Here is a 16,758-nt window from a genome sequence, read left to right on the forward strand (position 1 = left end):
CTGTCTCTCTTCTCTAAATACACTGTAATGGGTCTTCTGGTAACTCCTGTCAGCAAGCAGCACTACAAGAAGATGTAGTTTTATATCAGCCTTGAGGCTTCTTAGTTTTACTGAAGGCAAAGTAGTGTCCCACTTCAGTGGTGTAAGCAGGGGTTATTTCTGTAATTATAGTGGTATTTAACATTGCCATGTTAATTTCAAAATCTGTAGTTGGTAATATTTAGTAAATCTGGACAAGACTGGAAGAAAATTTGGACAATATTCAAGTTACAGTTCACTGCACTTCTGCGAGCAAGAAATCCTTCTGTGGGAGCCTGCTTCTCACAATGTGATATGAAAAAAAATATATAAAACTGACATCCACTTCAACTTTGCTATAGAATATTCAACACCTTCCACATTCATTTGTATATTCAATGATAACATTTAAAATTACTGTGGTCACCCTAAAGGATGTTAATTACAATACAACTCAGCAGCCTTTATACAACATAATTGCAGGTTACTAATGTTCATAGTATCCATTGAGGTTGTAATGGGGAGCAGAATTTAGCTCATGGATTTTGCGATGAAGGTCTTATAGCCATTTCTTGTTATTAATCCTCTTTATCACTCCCCATGCATCATCTTTTGTTTGTTCCCTTAATTCAGAGTGAGTTTTATTTTTTGTATATAAAGGATATCTTTCTTATAGGCCTGTCAGGTTCAGATTAACATATCGTAGATTTAATTGCTTCACATTTCACTTTTTGATAAGGTTCTCAGATGCTAGGCTATATTAAGATGGGGATGGAGACTAATACAGGAATTATTATAATGTTATTCTATAAATGGAGGTTACATCCTCATGTTGAATACTCTACCAGGTTTCAGTCACATTTCAGAACAACACAGTAGAAGAAGAAAGGCCTAGATAGGGAGTGTTCATATGAAAAGAAATTGAAAAGATTATTCAGTGTGAAGCAAAAAGAATAGGAGATGATATATATAATAATGAGTGGTAGAGAGAAAAGCAGTGGGTAGTCCTTCCTATTCTTTTCTACAGTAAGATACAGAGGGCATTCAGTGAAAGGAAAAGGCAACAAATGTAGAAGTGATAAAATGAAATACTTTTTATGGCATTGCATCATATAATTAGCCTGTTGAACTGACCACTGTATGTTATTATTGAAGAGTGATTGAGGGCTGCTTGGAAAGTTTCAAGAAAGATAAAGCAATTATGTTAATGAAAATAGCATCGGCAGTGGAACGAGGTAGAACAAATTGGTAAGGGATATGAGTTCTTGCAAACCAAAGCACAGTGTAATCATGACCAGAGGTTGTTCATGCTACTTACTATCATTGTACCAGGAACTGTACAACTATACAAGGCCTTCCCATCATCTTTTCCATGTAAAGCTCTGATCTGAAAGAACAACCCTAAAAGATACTGGGTCCCACAAAACTGTAACTCTTTACCTTTTTGGATTTATTGCTGGACAGGAAACAACATGAATAAGTGGGCAAGTTCACAGTTATTACAGAATCATTAAGGTTGGAAAAGACTTCCCAGATAAAGTCTAACCTTTGACCAATCTCTACCTTGTCACCCAGATCACAGCACTGAGCTGCCTGAGGTGGCCAGAACAAAGAATATGTAGTGTCTCATACTACTTGTGCAATAGGTATTAATATCATAGGGAAAGAAATGGAATTTAATTTATGGTGGAAAAGACCATTAAATACAGGTTGCAAATACAATCCCTCAGTTAGGAGGTGCCCATAACAAAAGTTGTTGCATGTAGGGAAATTTAGGAGCAAAAGCATCATTTGAAAATTTCCCTGTTGGATCTGCTATTTGCCACTGTCTAAGGCAGGACTAGGCAGACTTTCCATATAACTGACAACCCTAACTTTCTGCTTTGGCATTGATTTTGCATAGGTGTGAGATGATTTCTTTCAGCAATAATATAAAAAAGTTACAATGCTTTCACGTTCCTGAGGTTCACGTCATTAAATGCCAGCGGTAGTACCATTGCTGGCAACCAAGAGCCACATCTGCATTGTACAAGAGATGTCCTTGATATCAGTTATCCTTCAATGTTGACAGAGGATAAAATCTGTGAAGCGTATGGGTGATTTTCAGTTTCAGGGAGACCATCTTTAGAAAAGTCACCTCTGATGAAGCAAAGCAGACTATCCTATTGATAAATTATAGAGGATTTCATGTTTTCACTGAATAAAAGATGTCATGACTAGGCTTCGTGAACGAAGATTTGGGAAGGCTCTATCCACATTTGTTACAGGAATAAAAGATGTACTGGCTATAATTACATCAGTTTCTTTCACAAATGTAATGAGTCACATGACAGCTTTGGGCTAGTTTGACAGGGTACTCAGTATCCATCAATACTGATGAACACTTTTTAACTTATGTAATGCCTTCATTGTCTGATAATTGTCTTAGAAGTTTTCCATTTCATATTCAATATAGTAGTAAGTACAGTTCTTGGTCCTAAATAGTTTTTTTTCTTCAATAAAATATCATTCTGAACAGGTAAGACAGTATTAATAGTGAGTTTTGAATTTTTATTTGTTATAAATATGTCTTATTGTTCTTTGCTATGAATGCATGATTGGCATAAAGCTGTGTTATTGTGTTAATTTGATTTTGGTTTTATGTCTTCAAAAATATTTCTCTTATTGTTGGTGACATATGAGAAGTTAGAAAACAAAATGCTTTTTTCTTTAAATAACACCAACAACCTGCAGTTCTAACAACAGGAAATTTTCCATGGCAAGGCAGCTGATGCTTTGTCATTAAGGATTTGGACTTGTTGAACTCATATGACACATAGACTCATTTAAATTTCAATGTACATTTCCTGTTGTGTGGGATGATGCCTACTCCTCCACTTCAGAACTAAAAAAAAAGAAACAAACCCAAGCATGTAGGAACACAAAGAAAGACACAAGGTTAAGTGTCTTCCAGTACATTTCTATTTTTATTTCTAGTTTTTCTCCTAAAAAAAAAATAAAAAAAGGACTAGTTGAAGTTTACTTTTTTGTGTTTATTTTAGTAAGTCTAAAAAAGAAAAAAAGGAATGAATGAATATGAAAATGTCCTGAGTACTGAGACACAAGCACAAAGGTTTATGGCAAAATATTTATCTGAATCTTCATGATATTCATCCTGTCCCTCAAAAAGTTTTTTCTGATATGAGCAACACTTCTTGTCTCCTTCATGACTACTCTCCATACAGATTTCTGACAGCCCACATCCAACAATCCTGCCAATCTGTACCACCTGCCCTCCACCCCTTCAACAGGCTCTCTGTACATTCCTAGTTACAGTCTTCATCCACGCACCCCTGCTTCAACTATTCAATCTGTTTTTCAGTTAGGGAAATGCACCTTCTTGCATTTTAAATTCTATTTTCATCAGAAAATGAAGTATCCTTCAGATAGTGCCCCACAGAATTCTCTTTGTGGAGATTTGCATAAGATGCCCTATTTTGCTACGTGATACCTGAGGTACATATTGTAAAAGGCAAAGGAAAAGGACATGTTTCTTGCACAACACAAAGAAAAAAACCAGCAAACCACCTTTTATTTTGGTTTATGACTGTGCTTTACATTTTTCAATTGCTGTGATTTTGAAGGAACCCATACATTAGTTTTCATTTACATTTCATTTATCATATTTGTTGTTTGCTGGCATTAGAAAACACATATAGTTTTTCCTCAGTCCCAACTACTGATGTAGTGTGGGAGAACATCTATGTCCTCTGGGAGAAAACAGGAGGATGCAGGGCCTACATATGAAGAGTGGGGAAGAAAAGCATTCAGCATCCACCAGCAAACCCTACAAAATCACGACATCATGGATCAAGTAAGTACTAAAACATCCTTTCTTGTTTACAACACTATTGCTTCAAAAGTTTACTGTGTTCTTCATTATCACGCAAGATTAATGGGCACATTTATTACTTGTTTTCAAATGTAATGTCATGAGCTGCTTTTCATAATACCAAGCGAGCCACTGACTCAGTGACAATCTGCAAAAGAGAGGAGCCACATTTCTTCTCTTTTCATATCACATAACTTGTTAAGGGACATACAGTTATAGGAACTGTGGGAGATGTTCAGGCACAAACCACATACCTCTCACCCCTGCCTGGAACCCAGGTTTTCTGTAGGCAAGTTTTAATAACAAGGTGAAGATCACTGGAGGCACTGCACTGCACAGCCAGAAAATGTTAGTTGTTGGGAAGGAGGGGTAGCAAAATCACAGAGACACCCATAACCCCTTTAGGATGCCTGTGCCTAGTAATACAGGCAAACCCTGATAAATGTAAAATACTTTAAAACCTGATGGTTTGGTACTTAGAGGGGCAAAAGGCACTTATCTATAAGTCACCAGTCCTAGCCTGAAGTCAATGAAGAATCAGGAGTAGAAATAATAAAGCAGAAAGTATATTAGATAGTAAGTTTCTTAAAATATGAAGAGTTGTATGCTAAAATCCTTAAATTATAGTATGTATCCTAAAAATATGAATATTCTAGAAATATGTATTTCAGGAGAGCAGAGGAAAAATTTTCTCTCTTTTAACTGTAGCCTCTTTGCAGGTGAAAGTGAGGCTGATTGCAGCTTGAGTAACATCTGACTCCATAATTGGTTTCCTGCAGCCCACTGGAAATTCTCAGTGAATAAGGTCTCCCTTTCCCGGGGTGAGATTTAAGGAAAAATGAGATTACTGTTAAAGAGCCTATGTGACTTTTAGAGACCTCTTTGCAAAGTCCTAATGATTTTTGATTGCTGTCACTGTCCTCTGCGTCACCAAGGAAAGGGCATCCTCAGTTTCTATAGCAGCTTGGGTAGAAAAAGTGTTCACAGTATTCGCTTGTGTTATACCGGTGCAGAGAAGGAGAAATCGCTCAATGCCCTTGAAATGAGGTCATTTTCACATTCACTAATCAACAATAAAAGAATGCCCAAATTGTTTCATTGATCTAGGAGAGCGTGCATCTCCTCCAAGTTATTAACTGAAGAATTAAAATGAGCTTCCGTGTATATTTATTCCTCCTGCTATGTTTTATGGGTGCAATATTATGTTGGTTATATTTTTTTAAAAAATATATCTGCTTCATTGCAATAATAGTTTTTTAATTTTTTTTTGTTTATTTAGTACCTGCTGTTGGGGAAATTTTGTGGGTTTCTTTAAAGTCTAAATGTACTGCATTAAATAGCTTTGGAAAAAAAAAAAAGAAGCATGGTTTCTAGCCTGCTGAGTAAACATAAATTTCACAGTTAAATACATAAAATAATGATTGCATCCAATGGTCATGAGGGACATGTTTTTAGGAGTATACTAATTAAACTACATCCTTCAGACAACATGTTTCTACACTTACTAGCAATGAACCATATCTGATTTGTCATTAAGTAATTATGAATGCTAATGCAAATAAAGCACCTTTCAAACAAGGCTTCAGAATAGAAATTAATCATATATTATTCTTTCTTATCCTACCACACAAGGTTCATTTAAACAAAACAAACAAACAAAAAACAAAACAAAAAAAAAGCCAATTATTTAAGACATACATAAAAAGAGAAGTTGCTAATTTTGCTCAGGCTTTAGTTTATACCTTTGTCTTTGTGGTGTTGTTTATGTATGCATGTATATACTTTTAAACAGAGAGAGTGAAAAAAACTTTACTCAGTAATTCAAGCTTTGATCTAAAAACTGCTAAAGCTTATTGTAATTTTCCATCAGTAACAATAGTAATTAGCAGTTCTTCCTACTTTCATTTTGCAGATCTCAAACACTCTGCTAAAAACCAGAATGGAAAAACTCACAAACACAAGGGAGTAAGGGGGATGAAATTAACTCAGCACACTGAGTGTTAACTCCAAAACATATCAATGTGCACTATGATTTCTTATGCTTTTGTTAGCTGGGAGATCTCAGAAATGTTCTGATGACAAAAGTAACACTATTTTTGACTGGATAAAAATAATTTCCAGAGTGTAATCTATCGCTTCACAACTCATTGGACATCCTGGATACTGCCATAGAATGTTGGTACTGCTTCTTCTCTCTTACCTTAGGAAAGTAGGATCAAACCAGTGATGTGCCTAACTTCAGTTACATTAACAGAGGGTCTGAACAGTTTTTCAATCTCCAAAGTTTCTAGTGGTTTGGCAGCAGCTCTAGGAGAAAGTCTCATTATGTCCGTTTTCTACCCTGGCTTTTCTTTCAACATCTAATATTTGTCTAAAGCTCAGAAAATAGGTATGCAAAGTCTAGGCTTTTCAACTCCAAAGAAAAGATTACATAAAGTACTGTAGTATAATTTTAAAAAGATTGGTAGAAGCACCTCATCTTCACAGCTAGAAGGGAACATTAGTGATATTTTCTATCACCCTGTTTGCAGCAAATGTAAATTGATTTACCTTCTCATTATGTTGTAAATGTTTTCTTTCCTCTTGACTTGTCTTTGTCCTCCTCTATGTACAGCTAGTGAAGTCATAAGTCCTCTGAAGCAACTAGCCACACCTTATAATGTTTCATTGCCTAAGCAAGTAAGAGGATGAGTTATGAAGAACAAAGTTCTCATTGCGCAAGCTTCAGTAGTACTTAATTCTGGGAAAGAAAATGGCCAATAGCCTGTGAAAGGTACAGTGAATAGATGTGTTTAAGGCAGAATAATGTGCTTTTAAATTGTAACTGGTTCTTTAGGATACCTTTTAAGGCAAGGGGCCATGAATAACTGATAATCTACGAGGTAGATTTGTGTAAGGTACACTGAAAAATCATGAAGCACATCTCATTTGTATAACTTATATTAAAAGGTGCTGTTCAAAACCACAGATGTCAGCTTGTAAATGAGAAACTTCTCTGTTGCATGGAAGGGAGAAAACACACATGAGGAAAGGACTGTAAATGACAAAATAAAAGTGAAAATGGAACAAATGAGGAAAGCATAAAAACTGAAAATTATGAAAAGATGCAATGACCAATGGATCTTTCTGAAACTTGAGGTGATTAAGTTAGATTAACTTTTCTGGCCACCACTAACAGAGGTTACACGGGTTAATAATAATCTTGATCCGGGTTATATTTTCATGGAAATGAACATGTTTGGGCAAAAAAAGGTAAAAAAATAAATTTGGTCAGCACGTGGTGCTTCATTTTCAACAGCTCCAGAGAACAATATAATTTTCTATGGGAATCTTTTGTCTTCCTAAGGTTTTTGAGAGGTCATCAGCATTTCTGGGGTGGGATTCATCCTCTCTGACACCAGCCTCTGATTTGTAACCAGCTGCAGGCATCAGCCGAAGTGAGTATCCAAGTCCCTTTTACCATCAATGACATGAAGAAAATTTATCCCATATGAAGGTGGTTTTCTAGGATAACAAATCAAGCACTAAAAAATCTCTTTCTCCCTCCACTTATAGATGCAGGAGTATAAAGTTGCTACCCACTGAGGCTGAGTACACTCTAGATGGCTACAGATGGACATATGAAGCCTGAAATGCCTAAGGTGTATTTGTCTAAAGCACGGAGTTTTAATTTGCTCTGGTTGAATACAGGCATTGTCAAATAGTTACCAGGTATAAATACAGAAATTGGATGCTCATTAAGCAGAAACTGATGTTTAAAACACTGAAATCATCTATAGTCAGCCAGCAGTTTTCAGAACTGTTGCCAACACTACTAGTTATTTCCTAGTCTGTGAGTGTGGAAAGACAGTGAAAGACAGCTCTGGTAACTTCAAACTTTCTAGTACTGATTGCTCCCAAGGTAACAGACTCCTTGAACCTCATATGTGGTCCTTTCTCTTTTTAGTTGCCTGTTGGAAATTCCCAGCCATGTACAAGGTTCTCCTGATACCTGTTGCACTGAGGATGTTTGACCATAAATGGTCATTAGATATTTGAAATGCAGGTGCACAGATATTGTAGGGTGATAAAGAGAGAAAAATGTAGAGATTATGACCTATATTGTAGGCTGAATTGCACTGTGGTGAGAAAAGATTCCATGGGCATGGCAGTTCTCAGTGTCCTTGTACCAAACTCAGCCCCAGCACAGAAAGTAGGCTCAAGTATTGCTCATTTGGGGCACAAATCACCATTGAATTGATCTGGCTGCCCAGACTACAGATGACTGTGGTGAGTCATCTGACATGTTGCAATGTCTACCTTAGAACTAGATGAATTTCACGTTTTGTGTTCCTAGGTTTTTTCTAACGTGCTTAAAGAGATCCCAAGTTGAACTTCTATAGTGTTCAGTTAAATTAATTCCCCCACAAAAAATAAACATGCCTGTGTTGATGCATGATCACGTCTGGGAAAAGCTACCTGTAGAATGATACTTCAAAAAAATGATTTTTGTTTTTTTTTTTAAATCAGTTTGTTTCTTTGTTCATTTTTAAAATCCTTCCTAGTCATTAGCAGCCCAAAGTTCTGGCACAGTTTTGTAATCCTCCGTACCTTGAGTATGTTATGACAAATGGCCTGCATATTTGCCAGAAAGTTTTCTCTTTGTACCCTGGCAGTAATCATGAAATTTGCTCCTGTGCAGAACCATAAGACTCAATATGACATTTATAATGGCATCCAGTGTGAAACATTTATTATGGAGGTATTATTGAGCTGCTATATTTCCGTCTCATTTTATAATTGCCTTTGACTCGACAGCAGTATATCACTTTCCGAATTAATTTGCTGCTACAATCAGCAAGACAGTTACCAAACAGAGCACACAAAGCAGGAATCAGAACTGGGTTCTTGCAGCTTCCAAATCATAGCTCTCTATCCACAGTAGCATTTGTATTTCAGAAAGGGTTTAAAAACAAACTATCTGTCTCTAGTCCTCTCAAGTGAAATCTAGATTATTCAATTATGAACACAGTTGTACAGAATATTTTGAGGAAAGTTAGTAACACACCTAAGGTATGACGATAACTAAATAGCTTTTCAGAGAATAATAGAAGAAATTTAAAAAAAAGTATGCAAACTGTGCTGAGGAGAGTAGGGATAAAAATGGAGGGGCAAAATAAGAGAAGATGGTGAGTGGGTTTGTGAATAAACTGTCCAAAAGTGTAACAGACCTTGAGACAACACATGTTTCTTACCACAAGAAAGAGATATTTTTGTGCCAAGAGTGTCTGAAATATGCAACCATGCTTCAATATTCTAAAAACTCCAGGTTCCTCATGCAGTCCTGCAGTGCTCAGCTTTAGGGTGGGACTCATTTTAGACTCCATTAACAACAAGAGGTGCATTTGTTTATATTACCTTTTACTCACTTGTATTTTTTCAAGGATGAGAACTGCAAGAGACAATACATTGTATTATATAAATACACTAAAATACAACTTCCTTGTTGATTGGAGCACCTCATGGAAAACAATAGCAAGGAAATTGCTTAGATGAATTGTGAGTGGAAGATGACACATCTGAAATGCAGTTTATTTGTTCCTCTGTCCCTCCTAGTGAAATGAAAAGCATGTCATACATTACCTTTCTGTATGTGGCAGGCCTTTCACTTCACTGACAGATATGTTATTCGTAACAAAACCCAACAATCCTTCCTCTCTTTTATAACTCATCCAATTCATGACAGTAATCATGGCTTGATAGGGGGTCCACCATAGGAGAAACTGTATATATTTGGGCCTTACTGTGATTTCTGACAGTTCCAGTATATGATAGTTAGGATGAGCCAACATGGAACATGTCAGATAAACCAGAGGGATTCCTACCTTGCTGTAGAAACATGCTTGTATTTCAGGTTCTGCTGTTGATGGCTACTGAGATGAACAAGATGGATGCAGCAGTAGATGAAAATGCAATTTAAGGTTGGTGTGTGGAGTGAAAAAACTCACACAAAACAAATTATATATTATATAGAAGAGATACTCTTGGGAACTGTACAATGGATTATTAATATTTGGGAAAAAGTTCTGAGGAAAAGGTCAATCTGAAAGCATTCAAGCTGTTAAAAATCAAATGCTGTTACTCTGTGACACAGTAGGCTATTTATACAGAATGTGCATGATGGGTTCACTCCAGTTAACATCTGCATAATGGTCCAGATGTTCACATTAAATAGGGCTTTTAGAGTTGACATTAACTGTGTTGGTGATGTCAGCAAAGATACTGTTTGTCCAAGTTAGACCACCTTCAAATAGTCAGGCTTGTGTGTGAGGACATTTTCAAAGAGCCTTATTCTGATTTTCTGTCTGTTTATGAGCAACTAGAGGACCTGTCCACAAGGTATAAACAGGAAATATTAACTGACCTCTGGTGAATGCAATTTCCATTCATTCTTAGGTTTACGGTTGGGCTCAATGGTCTTAAAGGCCTTTCTACCCTAAATGATTCTATGATACCAAAGGCCATATAGCCCCGGGTGGATGTTCCTCCCTGCTCCTTTTCAGGTTGAAAGCTCTGGCTGGCAAAAGCCAGAAGGTAACAAACAGATAAATTCTTCTGGGCAAAGGACCTGGTATGACCATCGCAATTTGGCTAAGTGGGAGTGACGATGCGTTCTGTATGTAACTATGAGCTCTGCACTACGTCAGTACAAATCTCTAGGGTCAGGAGTTAGTTAGCCTGGAAAGAATCACAGAATATGCTGCATTGGAAGGGACCACAGGGATCATAGAGTCCAACCCTTAGCTCTGCACAGGACCATCCCCAAGAGTCACACCATGTACCTGAGAGTATCATTCAGACACTTCTTGAACTCTGTCAGGCTTGGTGCTGTGACCACTTTTCTGGGGACCCTGTTCAAATGTTCAACCACCCTCTGGGGGAAGAACCTTTTTCTAATATCCAACCTAAACCTCCCGTGACACATCTGGTCCTGTCACTGGTCACCACAGAGAAGAAATCAGTGCTTGTCCCTCTTCTTCCCCTTACAAGGAAGTCATAGACTGTGATGAGGTCACTCCTCTGTTCAGGGGTCAGGTCTAAGCAACAACAGTTGCTCCAGGTAGCCATTCCTCTGTAGCCTGTCCTCCTGGACTAGCAACCTGGTTTCCTCTGTTCTTGGAAGGTGAATAGTGGCAGAACTCAGCTTTGCCCTGTTCTTGTAAGAGCAACTGCTCCAAGGCTCAGACAGCTAGAACATTGCTTTTTTTCTTGCCAGCTTGCATAAGATTGTAAAATGCATGTGCAGAGACTAAATGTTTTTTTTTAGTTTCCCCTCTGACAGATTCTGTTGTATTTTAAATCCAAAACTTGTTCCTGCCTATTTGTGAGAGATAGTCTATAACACTAGCCTGTTTCCTCACAGCTCTTTCAGCTAGACTCTTGACTAGCTGATTATACAGAGATGCTCTCAAAGGGCAGAGAAAGGTCTTGGGTCATAATATCCTAACATAAACAAGATTTTTTGTTCACTTTCCTGTTTTAGCACTGTTGTCAGTTATAGCAGTTCAAATGTTAGATTAATGTTTGTAATTTCCTTTTTGTTTCAAATCAAGAGACTCTGTATGTCTTTTTATATAGGTAGATTTCATGAAAATGCTGGTCATTTTCATTTTGGTTTATGTGCTTATTTCTTATATTTAGTTTTTCTTCCTTTATCCCTCAAATATCTTTTGACAGCATCTTTGATGATGTAAATCACTGTAGTGCTATCAATTCATGGACTTATGCCCATCTTCAACTGCTAGATAACTGGCCAAAGTCATTCCTAAACTGGGAGGTCATTTTCATATTTTTAATGTTTTTCAATTTGGCTTAGTCTACAGCTTGTTGATGAAAGTGCTAAAAGAAAATAATATTTTAAAAAAACAATAGGGAGAAGTGCTGAGGATTGAGTCAGGTTTTGGATAAGGCTTAGACGTGATTTCTTAGGTAAAATAAACAAAGTGAAGAAAAAGCTTTATAGGAATTGCAACACTTCAGCAGTGTTTCTGAAGCACTGTGACATGACATCTGATGTTCTAAAGTGGTTTTTGACTCTTTCAGTGTAACTTTGCCTCAGGATAATACATCCTTTTAACAGCATGTGTGAGGAAACCAGGAATGGCCTATAGACGTGCCTGTAGGCTATGTGCTTTCTGTCACCTGCTGTGTTGCCCTGACTTTGAGAAACCTTTGCTTCCTCTTGCTTTAAGGATTAGAACATTTTGCTTTCACTTTGTCCACTAAGGAAAGCTTACTAATTTTATTGTGATGTCCTGGATTTTAAAAGAGCCCTTTTTTTCCTGCAGTTTCTTTGTTCTCAGATTATTGTGAGTAGATATAAAATAAAAGGTAGTATCAATAAAAAAATACACTATGTTTTGCTTTGGTAAGATTAAATTGTGCTACCTTTTACCTTGGCATTGCCTTAGGTTTGAAGCCAATACCAATAAAACTAACCTCACAGGTCAGCTCAGATGGTGTTATGATGCATCCCTGCCCAGCTCTCTACCTATCAACTAAAACAAATGTAAAATTAGTGAGGTTTATCATTTTCAGAAAAAGTGATTTTTCAAAAGTTAATCTCTCCTAGAAGTTGTTATGTACTTATAGTCTCTAACTAACCTGATTAATCAAAATTAGCACATCCTATTTATTAGTAGGTTTCCAAAGACAGCACTGTTTTGTCATAATATTCTTTCCTTTATTCACTACTTAGGAAGATGTTCCCAAAGCATTTAACACTGTCTTAATTGTGATACTAGAGAAGTAAGGAGAACCTTGCCAACTGTTTTCAAAAACACCCCACCATGTTATTAAAGATTGAATATAAGTTTCCAATTTAATATTGACATTAAGCTAGTAAATATAGTCTGCACAAATATAAGTGTGTTTATATATAAATACATACATATACATGTATGTATATGCATGTATATACAGAAGGTGATTTTATACACATAACAGAGAGGAAAGGAGTGAGAGAAAATCACTGTCTGTCCTTTAAAACTATCAGAGATTATGTGGACTAGTTTGCAACAAATAAACTTTTAAAAAGAAAACTACAGGAATAAGCCCCACTCTCTCCCACAGTGATTGCATATATAAATCACCTTTCGCAGAGAATCAACCTGGGAAACTCAATTAATTTCTTGGGTTTGTGGCATCTAACATACCAAAATATGCATTCCCACAGTAGCCTTTTAGTGTTATTGTAGTACATACAAGATGATGTCTCTATCTACTAAGACCCCAACTTTTTACTTGTATACCTTCTTTTAGCTGAAATCTTATTTGCTTATCCTGATATAGCCGTACAAAAAAACCCAGTTAAATTAAAAATTTCTCAGAATGTGAGATGTTTGCCTGTTACTGTCATTTCATGCTTGAAAAAGAATTGTTTCCAAAAAATTCTGTGAAATTTCTGATTTTAGGCACAAAATCATAGCTTATTTCAGCTGGATAAATTTTACTCAAACAAAACAGAAGTCATAGAAAGAAAAACTTCTTTTCAAAACACACTTCTTCAGAGAACTGCTGTGCTCTCTCTTCTCTACAGTTAATTTTTAGGTAAAAACCCAGTAGATTGAAAATCTACTAGCAAAACTCTTTTTTTTTTAGAGAAAATCTTCTAAATCCTACTACCCAGTGATTAATGCCACATAAACACTTTCACTGGAATACCCCCCTCCACCCTTTCTCTAAAATCTTGTAAAATCCCATGTTGACAAATTTACTCCTTTGCAGAGCCCTAGCCCCTGAAGTGATGTCATTTGCTAGACTTTTCCTTCAAACTGTTGACACAACGTTGTGCAAATGACCAAAGAGGAAATGGAAGAGTGAAATTGGCAGAGAAGAAAAAGAGGAAGGAATCTGAAGAGGACTGAGTGATAATTTTATTTTACATCTTCATTACTCACAATGACCTTAGCCAGAAAATACAAAGAAGTAAACTTCTGCAATATCAATTTAGTAATCATCTGTAAAATCCATTATTATTTAACATTGTTCAAGCTGTAGTGCCATATTTAATGTTCAATATTTATTATTTAACACAGAAATTTTATCTAGAACTACCAAGACATCACAGATATATGACTTACAAGCAACTGAGCTTTGCAAACCAAAGCTTTGTGTTGTGAATTTATTTCTACACCACAATTGATGGAATATTCTTTGAGGACAGATAAAAAGAATAAAGGAGTTGAGCAGAAGTTAGCTCAACTTGTAAAATCCATCTCTAAATCACCTCATTCAGAAAAGCTAGGCTTTCAACAACACGTTAAAGTTCAAAGATACTTCTGAAACTACAAAATAGCCCAGTAATTTAAAAGCTAAGTTTTGGTGTTCTCCACCATTGTCAGCCCTAAACATATCAGGTATAAGCATGGGTCATAACGCAATTAAAGTTAGCAGGAATCAAATATGTCCAAAAGTGCTGTTGTTGCACATGGATCCTAGATCTCAGCTTCTTAACACATAAAAGTATTCCTGTCTAGGTTCTCTCATTACATCACTGGAGGCATAGGAACAAGGCATGAAATTTGGCTGTGGAAATTATGATATTCAGTGTTAGGAAATGTCTGGGTTCTGAGTAAGTTGAAGTGCAGATTCCCTTGCATCCCTGCAAACACTAATAATCCTACCCCTTCAGGAGCTTCCCATTCCAGGGAATTTGTCGTACTCACAAAAATTATTCATACCTGCATAAGTGTTTCACATGTTGAAAACATTTTGAAAACATGTACTGAATTAGAATCATAGACTGAGCCTTGTGAGGTTTATCATCTTCATTTTAAAGTAGTAGAGGTGAAATGACTTGCTCAAGGCCATGACATAATTTGGCGGGCAGAACTGGGTTTAGAGCACAGGCTTTCATGCCTCACACCTCGTTACTGCACATCGCTCTGTCTCTCAGGTTGAGAAACTGGGAAGGTTTCGATAATAGATTTGCCCTGTATTTCATGTTGTGGTGGTTCAGATGAGGTGTCACAATGAAAGCTGGTCCACACTGTGTGAGCATGATTGATGCCAGTTCACTCAGCAGAGTTTGAACCCAGCTCCAAATTTGCCCCTTCTTGGGGACATCTTCCCTGTCTCAGTGATAGCTATACTTGTACTAGTGTCATTATATGAGGGGTTGATGAAGATCTTTGGGATTCTTATGGCTGAGATATGCTATGGAAATCTAAAACTAATACCATTTTTAATCCTGATCCCTTTTCATTCTGAACTCTTTGATATTACTATTATTGTTATTGTTATTGTTATTAGTGCTTCCATGAACATTTTCCTTTGTTACCAGTTCTGCTCTCTGTCAAATAAATTGCTTACTAAATGGACCTATATCTATAGAATGACAAAGCAGAAGTAAATCCATCCTGCTGCTGTTATTAATATGCTATTAAAAACCTATTTGAATCAATGTTAGGTGTTTGCTGCAAATCTCCACAAAGAAACAAGAAATGTTTGTAGAATCTCAAGGCATGTGGGAGATGCACCTGTGTTGCTAATTCCCAAACAGTCAAATTGCTCAGTAATAAAATGTTTCTGTAATGTAGCTTTTTTTTTTAATGGCGGTTTTGAACAAATGCATTTTCATTATGTCTGAATTTCATTTAATGTGTTTTTACGATACATGTTCGTGGTGTATCATTCCAGAAAAAAGTAAGCTCCATCTAAAATCACATTTGATTATAAGAGTGTACCCTCATACATATCTAATAAACAAATAAACAAATCAGTTTGATCTGTTATGCAGATAACACTGATATATGTTCAGGAACTAAAAATGCGCTTTCTGTGAGGAAGTTTTCCTCGTAGAATGCACAGTGAATTTATGTGAACTGTATACAGCACTGAGTCTCTTTTATGTAGCCTGTTTCCCTGGCTGATAGCTAAAAGAGGTTAGGCTGAATCTCAGTGGATCAATTAACAGAGGGACCTGTCCTTCAACAGAGGAAGATCTATTTCAGGATTTGCATATCACATGAAAAAAATTACAAAGCTGAGATAAATACAAGCCCGATAATAACTCACTGCAGGCTTGGCTTCATTCCTAGATTTCCTTGGCTGTTTGTCCTAATAAAGTGTCTCCATGGCACTTAGGGCAGGAAGGTTATTAGTAGCTGTCAATCAAAAGAAGGGGTATGCATCGACAGGAGGAGAAAGAGAAGAGAGGTGACATTCATCCTCTTTTCTCACTTATATATGTATAAAAGTCATTCAGAGCAAGTGGTTAAAAAGGGACAGGTCCCTCTTCATCCACCATGGAAAAGGAGAAGAAGAAGGTAAAAAAAACAAACTAACATACCCCTTGAGTTATGAACAACTTAATAATAATGTGGAATACATCAGTCACTTCTCTATAGCTTAATAACGCCAAGATGTTTATTAATAACAAGGGATATGAAGGACATATACACAAAGAGCAGGATAAAGACTCCTGACAAAACACTTCTGGTTGATATTTTAGAATGAAAAAATGATAACCTTAAGTAGCTCGAACTTAAGATAAAACTTAAGAGCTGTATAGAGAAGAGATACATTTATTTCATCTTTAAGCTAACATGGTTCTGGCAATGGCCACCTTTAAAAAGCTAGTAACAACATGAAATGCACATTTATTTCTCATCTCATTTAAATCAGGTACAGTGATTCTAACTTTAGCAAGTTGAAACTCAGAACTGATCTATACACCAATTAATTAATACTTTAAAGGTCTTTAATTTACTGTACCACTTTCTTAATTAAAGTATATTTGCTGCTAGAGCATATCCTCTCTATATATGCATATTTTCATAAGTAACAGAGTCCATAGAGTGCTAATTGATATCCTGGTCTCCAGACAA

Source organism: Corapipo altera, unplaced genomic scaffold, assembly GCF_003945725.1.
Source record: "Corapipo altera isolate COAL_440 unplaced genomic scaffold, ASM394572v1 0, whole genome shotgun sequence".
Lineage (NCBI taxonomy): Eukaryota > Metazoa > Chordata > Aves > Passeriformes > Pipridae > Corapipo > Corapipo altera.